Here is a 22,363-nt window from a genome sequence, read left to right as displayed (position 1 = left end):
GGGCAGCCCCCTTGCCTCCGGACCCTGCGCCCTCAGCCGGGCACTTCCCCTCCCGGGCTCCGGCGGCGCAGGGTCTGGAGGCACGGGGGCTGCCCGAAGCCGGTAGCGTTCAGGCAGCCCGGCTCTTAAACAGAGCCGCCATTTTCCCGGACATGTTCGGCTTTTTGGCAATTCCCCCCGGACGGGGGTTTGACTGCCGAAAAGCCGGACATGTCCGGGAAAAAGAGGACGTATGGTAACCCTAGTCACAGATCATCTGTTGGCACCTGGAGCTGCTTTTGTCACAGTGGTGAAATATCTGTCTTCAAGCAATGAAACTTCCTGCTGGCTAGAGTCTGTTAGAGTTTTCAGGGGCTTTTTTACAAGTTAAACTAAATAAACAACCCCCACCCCCAGCTCCTCTCTGTATCTTCTGTGCCCATTACATTTGTTTTGTAATCAGGAGTTTCTTTGCTTTGAATTCAACTGTGGCCAAAATTGCTAAAGGATGCTAAAATTGGAGGGTGGAACTGTACTATAAATAATTGACCTTGAGATATGAGAGAAGTAGGAATGATTTCTATTGCAGTAGTGTCCAGTGGCCCTAGAGATTAGGGCCCCATTGTTTGGCACTGTACAAACACGTTGGTGCCCCTAGAGAGTTTGCGACTGTGTATTAATAAATGTGAAGTCGTATGTGCAAGGTATGAAATACTAAGCAGGAGTCGTAAATATTCAGCCACATTCATTGATTTTAAATGAGCTGATTTAAATTTTGTCTCCTTAATACAGGCCTAATAAATTGTTACTATTTAAAGGTGACAGAGCTCTATAGTTTCCCCAGGAAAAGGACTGAAATTAGAAAGGCTGATAGGAAATTTCTCTCAGACAGTCTCTAATTTATGTAGTGTTCACAATGTGAAATGCTTGAGAACCACTAACTAGCTTGCTATTTCTAGATGAAAGATTGCTTCTATTCAGTCCCTTCCCTATCTGCCTTCCTGACATGTTACAGGAGTGACATATTCATAGTAATAAAGAATAGAATATATTGACATGTGTAAATGTGTCTTGCTCTTACAGTGATATTTACCTGACCTTTCAGAAACTGGTTAGTTCTGTTCTTTTATCATGAAAAGAGAGCCCCATTCCATGCAAAAAAGAGTTTCTCTGAATTTCATAAAGTCACACAAGCTTGGCATGGCTGGTGCATTGTCCTACATCTAAGCTGTGAACACTCTCTCAGATAAAAGTAGATTATACAGATTGAGGAATACATTGCTCCTCTGGAATATAACAATGTAATATTTTAGGGTAAACAAATGTTCATTTGCTTATACATGTTCTAGACTAGAGTCTAAACTTTATGAAAAAAATAGTTTCTTTGTTAAAATTCTCATTTTCTAAAGAAAGATTAATTAATTTCTACTGTTTGTAACTTATTTTACTTTTTTCCTGTCCCTTAAAAAAAAACCACAGGTATTTTTGTTTTCCCTTTAGAAAAGAGAGATAAAAACCTATTATGCAGGACTGCTGTAAAATTGTCATGATAATACAATTAGAGAAACTCCTAAGACTATATAATGGGGGCTGGGGGGGGGGGGGGAGAGGAGTGTTCCTCTATAGAATCATAGGACTGGAAGGGAGCTCGAGAGGTCTTCTAGTCCAGTCCTCTCCACTTAAGGCAGGACTGAGTATTATAGACCAGGGGTTCTCAACCTTTTTCTTTCTGAGGCCTCCCCAACATGCTATAAAAACTCCATGGTCCACCTGTGCTGTCACAACTGTTTTTCTGCGTCTAAAAGCCAATGTTAAGGAGTAGCATGCAGGGCAATTGCCCAGGGCCCCACGCCACAGGGAGCCCCACGAAAGTAAGGTGCTCAGGCTTCAGCTTCAGCCCTGAGTGGCGGGGCTTAGGGTCCAAGGCATCAGCCCTGCGTTGTCGGGCTTCAGCTTTTTGCCCTGGGCCTGAGTGAGTCTAATGCCAGCCCTGCTTGGCGGACCCCCTGAAACATGTTTGTGGTCCCCTAGGGGGCCCCAGACGCCTGGTTGAGAACTGCTGATCTAGACCTTCCCTGACGGGTGTTTATCTAACCTGCTCTTAAAAACCTCCAATGATGGAGATTCCGCAGCCTCCCTAGGCAATTTGTTCCATTGCTTAACTACCCTGACAGGAAGTTTTTCCTAATGTCCAGAGTCAACCTCCCTTGCTGCAGTTTAAGCCCATTGCTTCTTGTCCTATCCTCAAGAGGTTAACGAGAACAATTTTTCTCCTCCTCCTTATAACAACCTTTTATGTACTTGAAAACTGTTATCATGTCTTCTCTGTCTGTCTTCTCTTCTCCAGACTAAACAAAGCCAGTTTTTTCAATCTTCCCTCATAGGTCGTGTTTCTAGGCTTTTAATTATTTTTATTGCTCTTCTCTGGACTTTTTCCAATTTGTCCACATCTTTCCAGAAATGTAGCGCCAGAACGGGACACAATACTCCAGTTGAGAGCTTATCAGCACGCAGTAGATTGGAAGAATTACTACTTGTGTCTTGCTTACAACATTCTTGCTAATACTACCCTGAATATTTGCTTGTTTTGCAATAGTGTTACACCATTGACTCATATTTAGTTTGTGATCCACTATGACCCCCAGATATCTTTCCACAGTACTACTTCCTGGGCAGCCATTTCCCATTTGGCATGTGTGCAATTGATTGTTCTTTCCTAAGTGGAGTACTCTGCATTTGTCCTTATTGAATTTCATCCTATTTACTTCAGACCATTTCTTCAGTTTGTCCAGATCATTTTGAATTTTAATCCTGTCCTCCAAAGCACTTGTAACCCCTCCCAGCTTGGCATCATCCACAAATTTGTACTCTCTATGCCATTATCTAAATCATTGATGAAGATATTGAACAGGACCAATCCTTGCAACACCCCACTTGATATATCCTTCCAGCTTGACCTTGCTGTCACTCTCAAGGTTGCTACTGCTGGCAGAAGTGAACTAGTTATTGATTTTTCTGGTGTAGACACAGCTTGAGTAGCAAAGCATGCTTTTCTTGTCCTAGGCCCTGTCTTCCCTGGGTTTGTATGTTCACACCTTAGGGCCTGCTTGTAATTCTAGACTGACTGACTGACCATTTCAAGCATGCTTGTTCCTGCCTGGGTGAGTTGACATTGAATTGTGATATGACAAGGTTAAAGCATGCCTTAGCCCATGGGCTCTGGGTACAGTTTCTTAACATGGTTTTAACACTTCAAGGTCCAACCCAAACAGGCAAAGCTAATTCATGTTATATTATACTTGGCACGCTATCAGTGCACTGCACTTAAACATTTGTTGTGTATATAGAGCCTTACAAATATGTACCTTTTATGTGTGCCCAAGTATTAAATGTTCATTTTCTGTTGTTGTGTATACTAGGGAACTGACTTTGTTTGTAGTTCAGTCAGCTGTTTTGCTGCTATTGAAGCACAAATGATTAAGGCCCCAGTTCAGGAAAACACTTGAGCATATGCTTCAGTGCTGTCCTGAATGGAGAGATTTTCCTGAACTGGGGCCTGCCCTAGGCATACTGAATTAGTGAACCAACTGGACCTCACTGGCTGAGAGTCCTGGTCTGAGGTGTCACTGATGAGTCATTTACAGCTAGTGAAACAAACCTCCTGTGAGAGAGCATGGTATGCAGTCAGCAACCACAGGAGCTTTGTTGGCGAAGGCAGCTATCCGAAGAGCAAAGCTGGTAGCCCTGCCTGTGACAGCCCACTGTTTTTATATTAGTGCCCTCCATCCAAGCTGGTACTCGAATAAGGCTTAATTGACATGAACCTCTGAAAAGCATAGGCTATGTTACCATGGTCAATAAATGGCTGAAGAGGTTTTGTGTATAGCTGTGGGGAGTGGTATTGGATCTACAAGGAGGACACATTGTTTTGCGATATGCCTTAATGATGATGGAAGTGGTGGGGGGAAGTATTAAAGTCATGCTACTGGATACAAACATTGCTAACTATAGTGAATTACTGTAGAGACCAGGGCAGCATGTGTGTGGAAAGAATTTTGTTTCACATAGTTCTAATTTGAAACTCTTTTAAAATTTTCTGCTTGCTAGATTCTCTTGGCTGGCATAATACAGTTTTCATTTCTTTAATCGAGGCCATTGGAAAAAAATATTCACTGTGAAGGGCACAAAATACCATGTGAAAAAATAAAGGTCTAAGCAGGGATTAAGAAATCTCTGTAACTTTAGCCACCTTAATACCTTGCTTGTGGTGGTTGACTTTCATTCCAAAACAATGCAATAACAATATAGGTTTTCACGCCAGTGAATGCAAGAGATTAACTATCTACAGAACTGTACGTCACAATGATACATACTTGTATATCAGTTTTACTCTAAACTAGTTACATTACTGAACTGCATAATTTTTGTCCTCCTTGTAACTTTGGATTAGTTTTGTTACTCTTAACCTTACAGGCCATAAATAAGGCACTGTCTGCCTAGGGTGATAACTATTCTACTAAAATGCTTTTGCTACAGAAGGCTTTTTGTTGTGAAAAGAACATTAATCTAGCTCCCAGTAAGTTGTATTGCACTTTTCTTCAGAAATAAATGAACAAAATAATAAATTCTTCATGAATAAATGAAGTGCTTTTGGGACTTGGATCCTAAACTTTAAAAATCAGAAATGACCAAAATGTTTGGTGTACCTGATAGCTGAACTGACATGATGGCTGGCCAAAATTTTCAAAATGACTAGTGATTTATGTGTCTTAATTTTGTTGTGCCCGATTTGAGACCAGTTATTTCTCACAGGGCAGGTACTTGCTTGTTTCTTAAAATCAGGCCCCTTTAGGAGCCCAACTTGAGACACTTCAAAGACTGAGGACCCTTCAAATCACTAGTGACTCTTGAAAGCGTAGACTAGTGTGTGTACTTTAACAATTTGAACCATGGGTCACTGCACCTGGTGAGATTTCAATGGTGCTGCTGTGGTTGCATTTTTTCCCCTGCAACCACACTTAAGTTGTATTGCACCATTGCATTCACGATTGTGTGTTGTAATTGATGTCTCTTTGCATGTCCAGGAATGGGTCCTGTCTGACCTAGCTTTTCTTGGATCTCAGATCTGTCAGCTATTTCTCTCACTTTGGGTCCTGTTTGCCTGCCACCTCTCCCCCAAATCTGTGTGAGGTTGTCTGCTGCAGTGGCCACTTCAATAAAAATGAAGCAATGATACAGATAACTATAACAGTGCCCAGCTCAACCCTTGGAATATACTATTTCAGTTCAGTTTCCAATTCCGACACCCATTGTGGGATGGTAACAAGTAGACTGTTTGCACACAGGGGCTATTACGCCAGCAGTCCTCACCCATGCTAGCATTGCAACAGCGGAGCCTGGCATGGTGAAGGGCTGCATATGTGGCAGCTAGTAAACTTAAAGTAAGCTTAATCCAAATGGTTGTGTGGTCACCTGTGTGCTCTTGGCATCATTTTTAGGTGTGGATGAGAGGTGCATTATAGATGTGCAAAGGGTTAGCACCCTAAATTTCTCTCCTGTAGACAAGGCCTTGGCTAGGATTCCAGCTTGTGAAAAATTCCAGTTTAATGATTTATTCCAAAGCTGTTGACATCTTCCTGATAACTTCTCATTTTGAAGCTCAGCAAGGAGGCTGATTGTGCTGTTAATCTCTTGCTAGGCCACATAAATGCCAAGTATACCTATTTAGCAAAGACATCCTTTTTTGTAAGCAAAAATGTTTATCCTATTACTGCTCTAGCTCACCTAAAATCCACCCTTAGTCCTGTGTATTATTTAAAAGTGTGTTTCTCATTCTCCCTCACTTCACTCACCCACTTTACAACTCCTATTTATAAGTGCTGGCAAGCATGTTATAAAACTGTAAGCTAATGTTTTATTTTCACACTTCACAATAGATGACCTTGGAATCTAGCTTTTCTTTGGAATGGACAATAAATAATTAAACTTCTTCCCTGTATACTTGCTGCAGTAGCCTGGGTGAACCTAGGCAGTTGTTATTTACACATTCAAGATGCTTAACCTCTAATTGATTCCCTCCCAAGAGAGTCTCTGCCTTTTTTTTTTTTTATTTAAAAAAATATTTATATAATACGCACTTTCTTTCATTGTATTGCACAGCAGGTGCTGTGTGTAGTTTAAAAGACAAATATCAGTTAAATCTAGCAGCAAAATACAAACAAACACAAGTCTCAATTCTGAATTACAAATTGAATTTTAAGAAAGGCTGCTACTGAGTTCTGTGGTTTTCCCTCTGCCTTCTCTGAAAATGTATAATCTACATGATATGTAGGCTTCTAATTTAGTCCCTTATCTAACATAATTATAGGAACTGGAGTATCCATTTCTTCCACCTCACACTAAAAAGGTCTGTTTTGTAGGTATGACAGATATACTAGTACAGTGGCTCTCAATCAGGAGTCTGGGGCCCCTTGGGGGAGTCACAAGCAGGTTTCAGGGGGTCTGCCAAGCAGGGCTGATATTAGATTTGCTGGGGCCCGGGGCAGAAAGCCTGGAGCTGAAGCCCAAGGCCCCAAGCCCGGCCATCTGGGGCTGAAGTTGAAGCCTGAGCAATAGCTTCAGGAGGACCCCTGTGGATGGGGTCCTTGGCAATTGCCCTGCTTGCTGCCCCCTAATGCTGGTCTTGTCTTTTATATGCAGAAAAACAGTTGTGGCACAAGTGGGCCGTGGAGTTTTTATAGTGTGTTGGAGGGGGAGGGGATCAGAAAGGCAAAAGGGTGAGAACCCCAGCTCTAGACAAACTGGGGAAGGGAGAAAAGAACAGACTCTCTGAACCTTTCCCATTAAGGTAGAATAATCCAGGAGTGAGCATTGTCTCTCCTAAATCTCCCATTACGCTGTAGATGTTTTAAAACAGACAAAACTAATATTGTGGGAGATGTAGAATAGTCTGTAAATGTTAATGTTCAAGTAATGTGATGTGGGATTTATTGAATAGTGACAGCATACTGGGGTGAAAGAAATGATTTATCATGGCATTTAGAGACAAGTCTGACTGATGGTGAAAATGGCCAGCTGACCAAACTGATGTGTGCACAGTATTACTCATGCTGTATTTTTCCTCTGAGATTTATCTTGGTGTGCCTGGGTGCTCAGATTCTCATGGTGTTTGAACTCTTCAATAGGTAAAAAATAAAAGGGTGAACAACAATAGCTAGGTTTAATGATTGGTCAGCTTTTCCATAGCATGATGGGGAGGAGAAACAAGCATTGGAAAATTAAATAAACAAGCATTGGAAAATTAAATAGTTTTCCCTTTAGGGAGGGATATGATCAGGTCCTCAAGATGCTCTTGTTCAGAATAAGTGTATCGCAGTGCTGTTGGTGTGTATCTTTGGTGCCTCATTATATACATTAATGTTCAAACAATTTAACTTTTGTAAAACCCTTTATCTATGGGTAAAATAAGTGTTTGAAAAGTACAGAATTTTACATTCGGTCTGTTTATTTTAGGGTTTTCTATAGCTCCCATCACTATACTGGTTAAGCATGTTCTTTGATAAAAAGAAGAACAGGAGTACTTGTGGCACCTTAGAGACTAACAAATTTATTAGAGCATAAGCTTTCGTGGACTACAGCCCACTTCTTCGGATGCATCCGAAGAGGTGGGCTGTAGTCCACGAAAGCTTATGCTCTAATAAATTTGTTAGTCTCTAAGGTGCCACAAGTACTCCTGTTCTTCTTTTTGCGGATACAGACTAACACGGCTGCTACTCTGAAACCTGTTCTTTGATAAAGGGATTTATTCATTTGTTTTTGTTTTTATTCCAATGTACCCCACTGTACTATGCTTGCTTGAGCATATTTTTGTTAAGCATGCGATGTAAAGATTTCTGTTAACATTAGTGCATATAATGCACCAAAACCAGCACTGCTTCACATTTGTTCCTCCTTTATCCTTAGACTTGTGAATAAATTAATTCTGCTTTGCCAATAGATTCATAGCTTCCAAAATCAGAAGGGACAATTGTGATCATCTACTCTGCCCTCCCATGGAACACAGGCCATAGAACTTCTCCAAAATAATTCCTAAACCCAATCTTGATTTAAAAATTGTCGGTGAAGGAGTAATCCACCACAACCCTTGGTAAATTGTTCCAATGGTTAATTACCCTCACTGTCAAAAATTTACAACTTATTTCCAGTCTGAATTTATCTAGCTTCAACTTCCAGGCATAGAATCATGTTATACCCTTCTCTGCTAATCTGAAGAGCCTCTTACTAAATATTTGTCCCCCATGTAGATACTTACAGACTGTAATCAAGTTATTAGGAGAGGCTGACTCATGAGGAGAGGCTGAGGAAACTGGGATTGTTTAGTCTGCAGAAGAGAAGAATGATTTGATAGCTGCTTTCAACTACCTGAAAGGAGGTTCCAAAGAGGATGGGTCTAGACTGTTCTCAGTGGTACCTGATGACAGAACAAGGAGTAATGGTCTCAAGTTGCAGCGGGGGAGAGTTAGGTTGGATATTAGGAAAAACTTTTTCACTGGGGGATGGTGAAGCACTAGAATGGGTTACCTAGGGAGGTGGTGGAATCTCCTTTCTTAGAGGTTTTTAAGGTCAGGCTTGACAAAGCCCTGGCTGGGATGATTTAGTTGGGAATTGGTCCTGCTTTGAGCAGGGGGTTGGACTAGATGACCTCCTGAGGTCCCTTCCAACCCTAATATTCTATGATTCTAAGTTACCCCATGACCTTCTCTTTGTTAAGCTAAGTAGACTGAGCTCTGTAACTAGAAGGCATGGTTTTTAATCCTTTATTAATTCTTGGGGCTCTTCTCTGAACCCTCTCCAATTTATCAACATCCTTCTTGAATTGTGTGCACCAGAACTGGACACAGTATTCCAGCACGAGTCACACCACTGCCAAATACGGAGGTAAAATAACCTCTCGACTCTTGCTTGAGATTCCCCTCTTTATGCATCCCAGGATCACATTAAATCTTTTTGCTTGTAGCTTTTGGCCACAGCATCACACTGAGAGCTCATGTTCAGCTCATTATCCACCATGACCCCCAGATCTTTTTGGAGTTGCTGCTTTTCAGATACATTGCTGCAGCAGCATTCCCATATGTGCACTGGAGAGATCTGCTCACTAATTTTTTTTTTAATTTTTGACTCAATCCTTAGTCCCTTTTGCTGCTGTTTGCTGACTGAATTGGATGAGAGAGAGGTTTTCCACATCATTTCCCTCTTTCTACTAATTCACTTTTCCTCTTTCCTGCTTTGTCTCTTCTCCCTGTGTTCGTCTCTTCCTCTAGTTGTCTTTCTCCTTCTTGCTTCCATATCCTTCTGTCCATCCCTTGTTTCTCTCCTCTTTGCTTATTTAGTCCCAGTGATGTATATGTATGCAGTGCTGAAGTTGCTCCACTGGTTGTAGTGCCCTCTTCAGTTAGGCCTGGTCCACACTAACCCCTCACTTCGAACTAAGATATGCAACTTCAGCTACGTGAATAACGTAGCTGAAGTCGAAGTACCTTAGTTCGAACTTACCGCGGGTCCAGACGCGGCAGGCAGGCTCCCCCATCGATTCCGTATACTCCTCTCGCGGAGAAGGAGTACTGGTGTCGACGGCAAGCACTTCCGGGATCGATTTATCGCGTCTAGACAAGACGCGATAAATCGAACCCAGAAGATCGATTGCTTACCGCTGGACCCGGCGGTAAGTATAGACGTACCCTTAAAGTAAGCATGGCCCCAGTATTCTGCTCACTGCTGCTTTAGAGGAATCCCTACTTCTAGCTGTGAAGAGTGCATCTCCTGGAGAGGTGATAACCAGTCTGTGCTGGCCTCTGGGACTTCTTGCATGCACTGGTGTCTACGTTACTTTCCCTTGTCTATCCCACCATCCTGTGTTCTCATTATTGAAGTGTTATTACTAGTGAGGGTGGACTCTTTTAATGCGTATGGATCCAATGATCCACTCTTATTATTTATGCTGGCTGTGAGAGTGAGGAGCTGAGATGGTGTAGCAAGAGAAACCAGCTGAACTCTTCTTTGTTGGGAGAAAATTCTTCTCAGCAGGGTTCTTCTTTTGTGGCTCAGCTTTCAGTCATTTAACGTGAGTACCCTGCTCCCTACGTACTATCCCCCTATAGATGCCCCTTTTTTAAGGCTTCAACTTCAGTGAGTGACCATAAGGATGGTGCCTTTTTAAAGCCCTGCTACTGCAAGGCAGATTCTTATTGTTGGGAGGATCTCTCTAGATTCCAGCCATTTCATTCAGAGCTGGATAGGGGCCATTTGCTCATGTGCATGGCTGGAACTTATCCCTCAGTACTATTTGGCCATTTGCAATATGGACCAGAAGATTGTATCATGACTGCACCTAGAAGGGGATGTAACCTGAATTCAATCCTGTGAGGGCTGAAAAATAAGGCAGTCTAGCCAATGTTATGTAGAACTGCATTATCAGATGTTATGCCTGTTTTCCAGAAGCTTCTAAATTTCTAGCAAACCAAGCCCTGCTAATAGTTAACACTTCCATCTCTTTAACATCAAATTAAAATTGATTCCACCAACTAGCCAGGCCCCTTGACTCTATCAGCAGGGCTCCAGCCACTCCCTTTCCCTTCTAGGAATTTCCGTCACTTTCTCATTATTGTCTAATAGGCATAACAAGAATGTTGGTGTTCTCATTGCTTCACTTTACCGTTTTATAATAAACATATTTTTGTTTACGGATTGATATTTGGAGCCTAATATTTCCAATATTAAAAGTAACCTTGTTACTTGTTCCGTTCATGTTAAACATAAGTGACAGAAATTCAGGAAATGGGAAATGGGAGGGAAGTTGAGTTGATTTTTCACAATCCTGATTTGTAGGAGGACAAAATGGAAGAAAAAACAAGAATAGATAGCGGGGAAACTCTGGGGTTACAAAGATGAGGAAGGCAAAAGTTTGCATACACTTGTGACAAATTTTCTCTCCCCCCTCACTGTTACAGACAAATGTAAAATACAAGCCCCATACTTAAGGCTTTCAAAATACCTTTTCATCCAGTCATGCCCCTTACTCTTGGTCTGATCTGATTCCTGCACTCCTTTGTCCAATCAGCCCTTCACCTGCAGCCCAAAGCTAGTGTCTTCATCACGGTTCATAACAAAGTATCCTAAAATACACTGTTCTTCTTGAATGTTACTGAAACACCTCTCATGCCTTGAAAATATTCCAAATGCACAAGGTATTGTGGGACCTCTTACTTCTGCAAAAAGAAAGAACATGCAAACCTGGAGATGCAGAGAGAAGCGTGTTTCCTTCATCCTGTGCAGTGCTCTGTCCTGGGAAAAATGCATAACTACCATTTTTTGACTGTACCAACCTTCTTAGATCTAAGCCAGTAGTGTGAGTCAACTTGACAGGATGAGAGATTTCTTCCATTCCTTGTGTGTGCTTGAAGGGTTTATGGAAAATTATTTGTGTTCACTTTGGCACCAGCTTTATATCTTTGGTGGCTAGTTTTCTGTTTTGGATCTCTCCGTCTCCTCCGCTAGAGTACACTAAATCACAGCAAGTAGAATATGGAAGAATGCTGAATAGGAGTAGCATCATGTTTGGGAAGTGTAAATTACATGACATTATATTTTATTTATTCCAAGCACAAGATGTACAGCAAGTCACCATAACTTCCCTGCTGCTGTATAGTTACAGTAGATCTAATTTAAAGTGGTTAGAAAGCTGAAATTAATTATTGGTTTACCAGGCAAAGGGAATGTAATCTACAGTAATTGGGTTACTCCAGTGCATTTGATATAATGCAACATAATACACTTTATGAAGAAAATATATAATAAATAGCAACATAAGGAGCATAGCACGGGTGTGAATTTGGTTGAGACATTGGGGCAAGGTTCTAATTAATGGTACATCTCCAAAGCCTAGTTCTGACCTATTTTAAAACATTAGGATTAGACCATCAGAAGATGTCAGTTTTCATAGCCCCATTGAACTTTAAAAAAAAAAAAAAGACCAAAAATGCCACGATAGCTGAACAGCAGAGTAAAAGAGGCAGAGATGAAAAGTTATCCTTTAAACATCAGGCTTCACTGCAGATGTGAGGGAGATTCCCACACCTGAGCCATTATTTTTACGTGACAAATCTGAGGAACTGTCCCAGACTGAGGTGACTGTGGAGGTGGTTTTGGAACAAATTGATAATTTAAACAGTAATAAGTCACCAGGACCAGATGGTATTCACCCAAGAGTTCTGAAGGGACTCAGATATGGAATTGCAACATCTCCAGAGGCAATCCTGGCAATTACAGGCCAGTCAGTCTAACTTCAGTACCAGGAATATTGGTTGAAACTATAATAAAAAACAGAATTATTAGATATATAGATGAACACAATATGTTTGGGAAGAGTCAACACAGCTTTTGTAAAGTCAAGTCATGCCTCACCAATGTATTAGAATTCATTGAGGGAGTCAGCAAACATGTGGATAAAGGTGATCCAGTTGATTTAGTGTACGTGGACTTTCAGAAAGCTTTTGACAAGATCCCACTGCAAAGGCTCTTAAGCAAAGTAAGCAGTGAGGGGATAAGAGGGAAGGTCCTCTCGTGGATCATACCTGGTAAAAGATAGGAAACAAGGGATAGGAATAAATGGTCAGTTTTCACAATGGAGAGAGGTAAATAGCAGGGTCCCTCAAGGATCTGTATTGGGACCTCTGCTGCTCAACATAGTCACAAGTGATCTGGAGAAGGGGATGAGGTGGCAAATTTTGCAGGCGATACAAAATTACTCAAGATAGTTAAATCCAAAGCTGACAGTGAAGAGTTACAAAGGCAGATGAAATTCAATGTTGATAAGTAAAGTAATGCACATTGGAAAACATAAACCCAACTATACATATAAATTGATGGGGTCCAAAATTAACTGTTACTCTCAAGATGGAGATCTTGGAGTCAATGTGGATAGTTCTCTGAAAACATCAGCTCAATGTGCAGCAGCAGTCAAAAAAGCAAACAATGTTAGGAACCAATAGGAAAGAGAGAGATAATAAGTCAGAAAATATCACAATGTCCTTATATAAATCAATGGTACATCCACACCTTGAATACTGTGTACAGATATATTAGCATTGGGAAAAGTACAAAAAAGGGCAAGAAAAATTATTAGGGGTATGGAACAGCTTCCATATAAAGAAAGATTTAAAAGGTCAGGACCATTCAGCTTAGAAAAAAGATGACTAAGTGGGGATATGATAGAGGTCTATAAAATCATGAATGGTGTGGAGAAAGTGAATAGGGAAGTATTACCCCTTCACATAACTTGAGAACCACCCAATGAAATTAATAAGCATCAGGTTTAACACAAACATAAAGAAGTACTTCTTCACACAATACACAGTCAGTCTGTGGATCTCATTGCCAGGGGATGTTGTGAAGGCCAACATTATAATGTGGGTTCGAAAAAGAATTGGATAAGTTCATGGAGGATAGGTCCATCAATGGCCATTAGCCTAGGGTTACCATATTTCAGCAAGCAAAAAAGAGGACGGGAGGAGCCCCGCCCCAGTCCTGCCCTAGCCCCGCCCCTGCCCCTCCCACTTCCCGCCCCCCCTCAGAACCCCCAACCCTCCCCCCGTTCCTTGTCCCCTGACTGCCCCCTCCTGGGACCCCTGCCCCTAACTGCCCCCCAGGACTCCACCCCCTACCTAAGCCTCCCTTCCTCTTGTCCCCTGACTGCACCCTCCCGAGACCCTCCCCCCATCCTAACTGGCCCCCTAGGACCCTACCCCCTACCTGTACCCTGATTGCCCCAACCCTTATCCACACCCCCACACCCAGACAGACCCCTGGGACTCCCACGCCCCATCCCACCACTCCCCACCCCCTGACAGCCCCCCCCAGAACTCCCGACCCATCTAAACCCCTCTGCTCCCCGTCCCCTGACTGCTCCAATCCCTCTCCCCACCCCTGCCCCCTGACAGGCCCCCCCAGAACTCCCAAACACCCCCGCCTGCTCCTTGTCCCCTGACTGCCCCCTCCTGGGACCCCTGCTCCTAACTGCCCTCCAGAACCCCACCCCCTACCTAAGCCTCCCTGTTCCTTGTCCCCTAACTGCCCCCTCCTAAGACCCCCCCCCAAACTGCCCCCCAGGACCCTACCTGTACCCTGACTGCCCAAAACCTTCTCCACCCCCCAAAAAATCCCCCCCCGAACTCCTGACCCCCCCCCTGTCTCTTGACTGCCCCCTCCAAAATCTCCCTGCCCCTTCTCCTGCCCCCTGGCCCCCTTACCCCGCCGCTCAGAACATGGTGTTGGGCTCTGTGCGGAGCCGGACACGTGGCTGCGCTCCCCAGCGCAACACACAACCCGGTCCCTGCCCCTGCACAGTGCTGCCGGAGCGGGGCGCTGGGCTGCAGGGGAGGAGGAGCTACCGAGGCCCGATGCAGATGGCCCGGCAGGCCGGCTGGCTCAGAATGCGGCGGGGGGGGGGGGGGAGGAGGAGCTCTCCAGCTGCTCCGGAGTCCAGCCCGGCAAGCTGCGGGGGAAGGGCTCTGGCTGCCAGAGCCCCATGCGAGCGGCTGACTTTCCTGCAGCCCTCCCAGCCGCTCGCTCTGCTCTGCATGGGGGGGAAATCCCGGACATTTTTAGTGATTTACAAATTCCCCCCTGGATGCTATTTTTAACACAAAAAGGAGGACATGTCCGGGTAAATCCGGACGAATGGTAACCCTACATTAGCCACGATGGTTAGAGTTGCAACCCCATGCTGTGAGCATCCCTAAACCTCTGACTGCCAGAAGCTGGGGCTGGATGACGGGATGGATCCCTCGATAATTGCCGTGCTGTTCACAAAGCAATTGGGCCCACAGGGAAAGCTGCCAGGATTCATCAAGATTGTACAGAGTCTGAACACCACTTGGAATTTCCACATTCCAAATGGAGATTTGTGCTGGGCATGCCCTGGGTTGTGCTAGGAACCTGAAAAAGCACACAGATTCAGGGGGAGAGGAGCTCTCTGAAAGCAGTCAGAAAATGAAATAAATAAATCCAGTGTTGTGTTCTGTTAACTGAGGGTTTTAAGGGCCAGTTTCTGAGTGCGTACCTTAAAAGAGCCTGATTTCTAGAGGGTGAATGCTCAGTGCTTTCTCAAAATCAGGCCTGTTTAAGGTGTCTTAAGTTGGGCACCCAAGAATTGATAGGAACCCCAAATCATTAGTCACTTGTGAAAATCTTGATCAAAGGTAAGTATTCCTCGCTTTAGCCTTATGTCGTCTTGAATTTGGAGTGCATTTATGGTCCCTTCAGTTTAGGAAGACAGGGGTGGGAATAGCAGTGGCCAGTTAATTTAAAAAAAAGAATTGTGTTGTGTGGATGCAAGGCATTTTAATTCAATGAACAAAAGTTAATGGGAAACACCCCCTTAACCTGCTGTAAAAACCTCTTAGGACATACAAAAATACTTAAAGACAACAAATCAGTGCAAGAATTGCTGTGTATATGAGTAGAAACTGAGGTCAACTTGTCAAGTGTAGTTGCTGTCAACAACACATTTCTCCTGGCAACAGGGGAAAACACTTTCTCCTGCCTTGTGATTATTTGCTCCTGTAACTTCTAAGGAATGGAGTTCCAGCAGTGCAAGTTGTAGAACAGACAAAGCTCATGCACCAGAAGAGGGGATGAGCTAGGTGGCCTAAAATGGCTTCTCCACTTCTAATTTCTATGATATTTGGCTTGTCTGAACTGATTCATTTTTTTCTTTCTGTTAAAAGGAGCAACCACGTGTATCTCTGTTCAGTCTCACCTGAGTCATTGGCAGCAGTTGCGATTATCTACACTTTGAATCATAAATCTGAATCAAACTAAAGCATGCAAATTTTGTAGACAAATAGTTTTGCTGTCTTTATTGTTCTGGACTCCAATCGTGTTATGTTAACTTTAATAAAGGAAATGGAGGCAGTTTTCTTGGTCTGCTGGTCTAGATACTAATTGTGCCCAACCCCTCTGAATAAGAAGGTAATTCACCCTGTTGTTCATGGCTCCAAATGATTCAGTAACTCTCAATTCATCCCTCCTACTGTAACCTCCTAATTAATTGCTTCTGAGCCACTGGTTTCCTACAGAGTTCAGGAGATAATAGTCTCCATTTGTCACCACTTGTCGGAAGGAAAGGGGCACATTTAAAATCTCATTGTTGGGGTGAGGTAATTCTTCAGTGAGAACACTGTACAGTAGGTGCCTCTTGAACACATTAGCACATTCTTGGTGCTGATTGGTTGACCAGGTCTGGAACAGCTGCTACTTCAGGGAAAGCTGGTTGATTTGTGTGTGACTAACCACTGCTCTGATCTTACTGATCCTGTGGCCATTGCAGAGAAACTCAGCGCTGCCAGAGGGAATAAGTGTATTCAGGTGTCATTTCAGGGAGATAGTTTCACAGGCTAGGTGCCAAGCTATTACTGATTTTATAATGGGAGTCAAGCTTCAACTAGCCTCTGTGCCTTTAAATTTTGTATAAAAATGAACAAGCAGAAAAAACCAAAACCTTCAAGTGGATGGAAGTAGCCTGTTAGGCCTTAATTGTGAGATGAATGTAATATAGGGCTTGTCTTCGGTGCAGTATTGACTTGAGGTAGAGCTGGAGTGTTGCTCCTAACTCGACTGTCATGCACATATACACACACATCTCTGTCTAGCTCGATTATGATAGTGCTTTAAATTTACTTGAGCTAGCTGGGCATCGGGGGGTGTGGGTTGAAGCTTGAAGGCCGCTGATGCTTGAGCTAGTAATGCAGTGGGGATGCAGCTCCAACTCAAGTTAGCACAACTGGTCAGCTGCTAATCAAATTCACTCTGTGGCGCTCCAGTGTTGTTTCGCATTCTCACATGCGCTAATTGCTGAAGTGAAGACAAGTCCATAGATCCAAATAGAAGAACATGATCCCATGGCCAATATTTTCTGAAGTGTGGGATGCTAAAAATTAGCTGAGAGACACAGACAGGTCTCAGTTTTTCCCTAGAGCTTCTGCTTTTATTAAGAAACAAAAAAGAAACTTAGTCTCCAGTGATTTTGATTGTGAAGAAAAACCTTCAAAATGTGATTGAAATGTAGCTAATGCAGTGATGTCTACCTGAGTGTGCAGAAAAGCTGAGACAATAGTGTGCTGAAGTGCCGTATTCATTTCAGTGAGTGCTCATTCACATCCCAGTCATGATACTTTACATATCAGCATTAACTATTTCACTGCTCACCAAAACATGTAAGAAAGGAGTGGAAGAATCTTCTTTTAAAGATCTACGCAATCTACTTTAACTGCACGTTTTGGAGAAGGCCTATTATAAATATGCATAACTAAAGGAAAAGGCGGAGGAAAAAAATAAATCAGGAAAAAAAAAAACAATATAAGGAAGGAGAAGAGGTTACATAAAGTTGAAAAAGCAAGAGGACCGGATTTAGAAAAACATTGAGATAATGAAAGACAATATAAAGACAGCGAAAAAAATTGCAGTTACTCCAACTTGTGTGGCAGGCTCCTTGGGGGGAAAAAAATTAAGGTTGACATCTGCTTAGTTTGGACTGCTTAGCTGGGAAAACATTTGAGAGGGCTCACTTGGGACCTCCTCCTTTAAACCTATTGTAGTGCTGATAGGGATGATAAGTTTATGAAAGGAGCAAGGGTTTGGAATTTGGCTGTATATGTAAGCAAAACTGTTCTCTGTGAAGATGGATTGAGGAACAGGATATTTTTATAACCCCATTTTTAACACTGATTGTGTCAAGCCTATAGTTATCTTTTTATTTTTTTATTTTTAGATAAGCGATATTTCCTGAACAGCCAAGTGTCTGCACTGCAGCATCTGTTCAGTGTTTCTGCAGCTATTTATTTTGCTAAATGCACACATGGACCTGCTGCACACTAGTTTTTTTGAAGTGTTGGACTATTCAGAAAAGATGATTCCATAGAGGGGAACAAATGTATTTTAGGTCTCCAGTTTAGCTAGATTTAAAATGTTACCTAGGGAAGAATGTCCTCTAAATTCCCTTTTAATCCAGTGCTGCTTTTTCAAGTTATAAATAAGGTGTCTGTATGGACCTAACCAAAATTAATTTAATCCAGAGGTTCTCAAACTGGGGGTTGGGACCCCTCAGGGGGTCGCGAGGTTATTACGTGGCGGGTCACAAGCTGACAATCTCCACTCCAAACCCCGCTTTGCCTCCATCGTTTATAATGGTGTTAATATGTAAAAAAGTGTTTTAATTTATAAGGGGGGGGGGGGTTTGCACTCAGAGACTTGATATGTGAAAGGGGTCACCAGTAAGAAAAATTTGAGCCACTGATTAAATCCCCCTTTCCCAAAACATCTTACCTAAAAGGGACGGGTCAAGCATTGAGTGTGGAAGGATGGTTAAGTTACTGAACTGCAATTTAAGAGATCTGGATTCAGCTCCTAACTGCCACAGACTGCCTGTGTGACCCTGAGCAAGGCCTGGTCTACACTTGGGGGGATCAATTTAAGTTACGCAACTTCAGCTACATGAATAATGTAGCTGAAGTCGACATACTTGGATCTACTTACTGCGGTGTCTTCACTGCGGTAAGTCGATGGCTGATGCTCTCCCATCAACTCCGCCTGTGCCTCTCGCCCTGGTGGAGTACCGGAGTCGACGGGAGAGCGCTCGGCGGTTGATTTATCACGTCTAGACTAGACGCAACAAATTGACCCCCCCACATTATCAATCGCTGCCCATCGATCCAGCGGGTAATGTAGACAAGCCCATGTAGACAAGCCCAGTTAAATTCTCTGTGCCTCGCTACTCATCTGTAAAATGGGGATACTACTTCCATTCTCTTGTTCTTTGTCTGTTTTCTCTATTTTGACTCCAGTTCAAGAAAACTCATTCTTAAAGTGCTTTTCTGAATTGGGGTCTTGGACTGTAAGCACTTTGGGATCGCCACTGTCTCTTACTATGTGTATGTACTATGCCTAGCACAATGGGGCCTCTACTTGTGGTTGGGGCTACTGTAATGTAAACAATAATAATATAGGCAGTTAGGACCAAAATTCAGATTTTGAAAATATAAAGGTTTCACAAAGCTTAATGTTCATCAATGTTTCCATAATATCTTTAAACTGTGACTTAGAACTTTTTTAAAATAATTTAAAAAAAAAATCCTGTGCAGTGCTTACAAGGCAATGATTGGTACATATTGTTAGTACCTGAGAATATGCAAATGAAAGTGACTATAACCAGAAGTGAAACTAGCCCGTCATCCAGGCTGCGTGAAAGTAAATAATGAGGTGGAAGCCAAAAGTAAGCAGTATAAATGGGGAAAAGCAAATATAGTTTAAAAAAAATGCTTAGGTTTCAAAAATCAGAAGTTGTTAGTACCACAGATAAGGAATTTTGTGTTTTTTAACATAGCTTTTATGTTTACTTTTTTGTGTGCATTTATCAGTGATGCCAGCATTGGTTTGGGGTCAAAGTTTGTTAGTTACCTGCCCGTCCAATGGCATCAAATTCAGCATAGCCAATCCCAAGTACTCAAAAATCATGAGTCAGGTCCCAAAAATCACAATTCTTTTAAAATTATTATATTTAAAAATAAACATTGTGCTCTTTTTATTGGCCTCCTGGTTTCTGAGTCTCCAGGGTGCAGCTGGGTCACAGTTTTTTTCTCTGAAGCCATGAGGGTTGGAATTTACTTTATTTAAAAAAAATGAAATGTAATTACATCAGGAGCTTGGGCTATTGGAATATTACAAAATTCATACGATCGTGAGTTGGCAACACTGCAAATGGCTCATAAAAGTGCAAAATGTAGTTTGTTCTTAACTTTTAATAAGAAGCTAGTAAAAATGGGCCATTTAAAAACCCAACTTTCAGTCCTTGCTGCTGTCTCTCACTGTGTACATTGCTCTTCAGTCTATCCAAAGACTTTCTAAATGAAAACAGGTCATCCTAGGAGGAGAAGATGAAGCAAGAATAAAGATTAGCAGAAAAAAGTGTTCATGTTTTTTCAGGATTTCATAACTATTTAAATACTTATTTGAAGTGCTGCTGGGTGAATGCTGGCATTAATCCAATGTGCTTTTATTGGCATACATGAACAAATTATCAAGGGCATAGCTATTTTTTTTAAAACGCTATAAAAGCAAGACCTTTGAATAGCAATTGTGTGTGGGACAAATATTTCTTTATTTGAAACAGTGTATGAGTTTAATTTTTATCTAATGTGCCTGCTCGGGAAAGGAAAAAACTGTCCTCCTTGGACTTCGTTGTGTAAACAGGCACCTTGGAATTCTAGTTTGAAACTTAGTAATTGGTCGGGAGATGGAAGCTTTGTGTAATGCATATAGTATTTTTTATTTCATTAACTGGATAAGAAGATTTTGTTATCTGATTTAGACCCTGATCCATCACTTTGATTTGTGTGGACTCCCTATATCCGTGCAGAGCTTTCAGTTGTCTTCTCTAAGAGAAGAATCCTCCAACTAGTCAGGGTTGGCTGTATTTTTAAAAATCCTTTTTTATAAGAGCTTGGTGGAGATCAGTCATTTTGTTGTGCAGAAGAGAGAGATTTTGAAAATTGGGTTAGTTTCAGTTTGGAACAAAAACCAAAAATTCCACAGGACGGAATTACCATTCTTCACCCAGCTTTAATGGGAGTCTTGGCTCTGGGGCAGTCCTCCAGTTGGGCTGCCCCGGAGCATTGGGCTCCCAAGCAGGTCGTTGAGGAGTTGGGAGCCTGGAAAATCCTGGCATCCCAGCAGTTCATGAGGCTGTCGATTTGCTAGGAAATGAGGCAGGGTTCTGTCAGAAATTTTGTTGAAATCAAAATGTTTAGATTTCAATGAATCAGCAAATGCCAATCATTGAATTTTTTTTTTCTAAACCAGCTGTTCTTTTTTTAATTCAGAAACATTTGAGCTTTTGTCTTGAAATTTGCCTTGGTAACCAAAGAGAGCAATTTCAGACAGTTATCCCATGAAATGTGGCAAATTTTAATTTAACACATTTGGAAGAACTGAAGTCAAACAGAAATTTTGGTTTATGATTAGATATTAGAACCATATTTTCAAAAGTGGCTTCTAATTTTGTGTGCTTTTGATTTTTGGATACCCAGCTGTAGACACGTATGGGTATGAGTCTTAAAGATCCTGAAAATATACTCATGGGTGGTCACCCGCTCTATAACACACAACCCTTATTTGTCTGAAGTTGGCCACGCAAAATTAGAGACTGTTTTTACAACTGTGGGCTTTAATTTCTAAAATGAATACTGCCAAAGGTGGGGAAAAGACAAACATATTTACATTTTTCCTCACTATATTAACAAGGAAAAACTCTGAAAACATTTAAAGGATCAAATCATATTTCCTTTATTATTGCTTTTGGTGAGAGATTTATGGGAGTACAGGTGAGCAGGATTTGGTCCATAAGGTTACTTTTTTAAAACAAGAAGTGTAAGGAGATGTACAGGGATTTGAAACCATGAAACCCATCTAAACCATTTATGTAACTCCTTACTGTTCAGTCTCCCTGATCATGTATCTATATGTTTGTAGCCATCAGTAATAAAGTCATTCCAATATTGCAACTATGACGTTAGTGTCCCAAGTTTTTTCATATCCTTGTCCTGTTGATTATAATCAGTGTATAAGTAGTGTGATCATAGGCTCACTGAAGGCTAATCAGTATATTTGTGTTTAATTTTTAAGGTAATACTTATTGAATTGCATAGTTGTCGAGGGTAGTAATATGGTTGCATATTAATCTTTAGCATGTGCACTCTATACTCGCAAAAAAATCAATGGTCACCTAAAATCTTGACCAAAGTCCGGCTCTTGAGTCAATGTAGGTACTTAGCTGCTTTTAGCAATAAGTCATTGTGGTTTCAGGCACTTTACTTTCACGGTGCCTGAAACCACTATGGCTGACATCTCCCCGTACAACCTGAGTACCCTGATGATGTACAGGCTGACATCTCCCCGTACTACCCGAGTTCCCTGATTTCCAAACATGCTGAGCATTTAGTAGCTTGTGCCCAAGGTCTGTCCTTTTACTACATATTATCACACATGTCTGCCTTTTAACTTCAGGTGAGGGGAAGGTGTCCCTGAAGTTGTTGCTTTGATTTCCAAATGAAATTACTCAGGATTCAAACAGGCAGGTAAAAGCCACATGATCGAGAAAGAACTGGGTCTCAGTTATGTTGATTTCATGGTACTGTTTAAGTCAACATGCTACATTGTTCATAGCATATCCCTAATAATGCACCACCCTGACTGGGAGGCAGGAAAGACTTTTAAATTACCAATGTCCTGGTGGTTTTGTGTGTGTGTGTTCCTTGAATAATTTATAGGGAATGTT

The 22,363-nt window shown here is 42.0% G+C and overlaps 1 protein-coding gene and 1 long non-coding RNA gene across 19 annotated transcripts in view; one reads left to right on the top strand and one right to left on the bottom strand.

The window, feature by feature from the left end:
- Positions 1-22,363, top strand: part of EPS8 (EGFR pathway substrate 8, signaling adaptor) — a 199,669-nt gene that overhangs the window by 75,626 nt on the left and 101,680 nt on the right. The window lies entirely within an intron of this gene.
- Positions 8,278-14,724, bottom strand: LOC135975670 (uncharacterized). Its single transcript, XR_010592654.1, has 3 exons — positions 14,283-14,724; positions 12,439-12,608; positions 8,278-12,344 (listed from the first exon to the last, which is right to left on the bottom strand). It is a non-coding gene; the product is annotated as an uncharacterized LOC135975670 (long non-coding RNA).

The sequence above is a fragment of the Chrysemys picta genome, chromosome 1 (assembly GCF_011386835.1).
Source record: "Chrysemys picta bellii isolate R12L10 chromosome 1, ASM1138683v2, whole genome shotgun sequence".
NCBI lineage: Eukaryota > Metazoa > Chordata > Testudines > Emydidae > Chrysemys > Chrysemys picta.
Note: the sequence above shows the minus strand (reverse complement) of the source record. Positions and strands in the feature narration are given on the sequence as shown.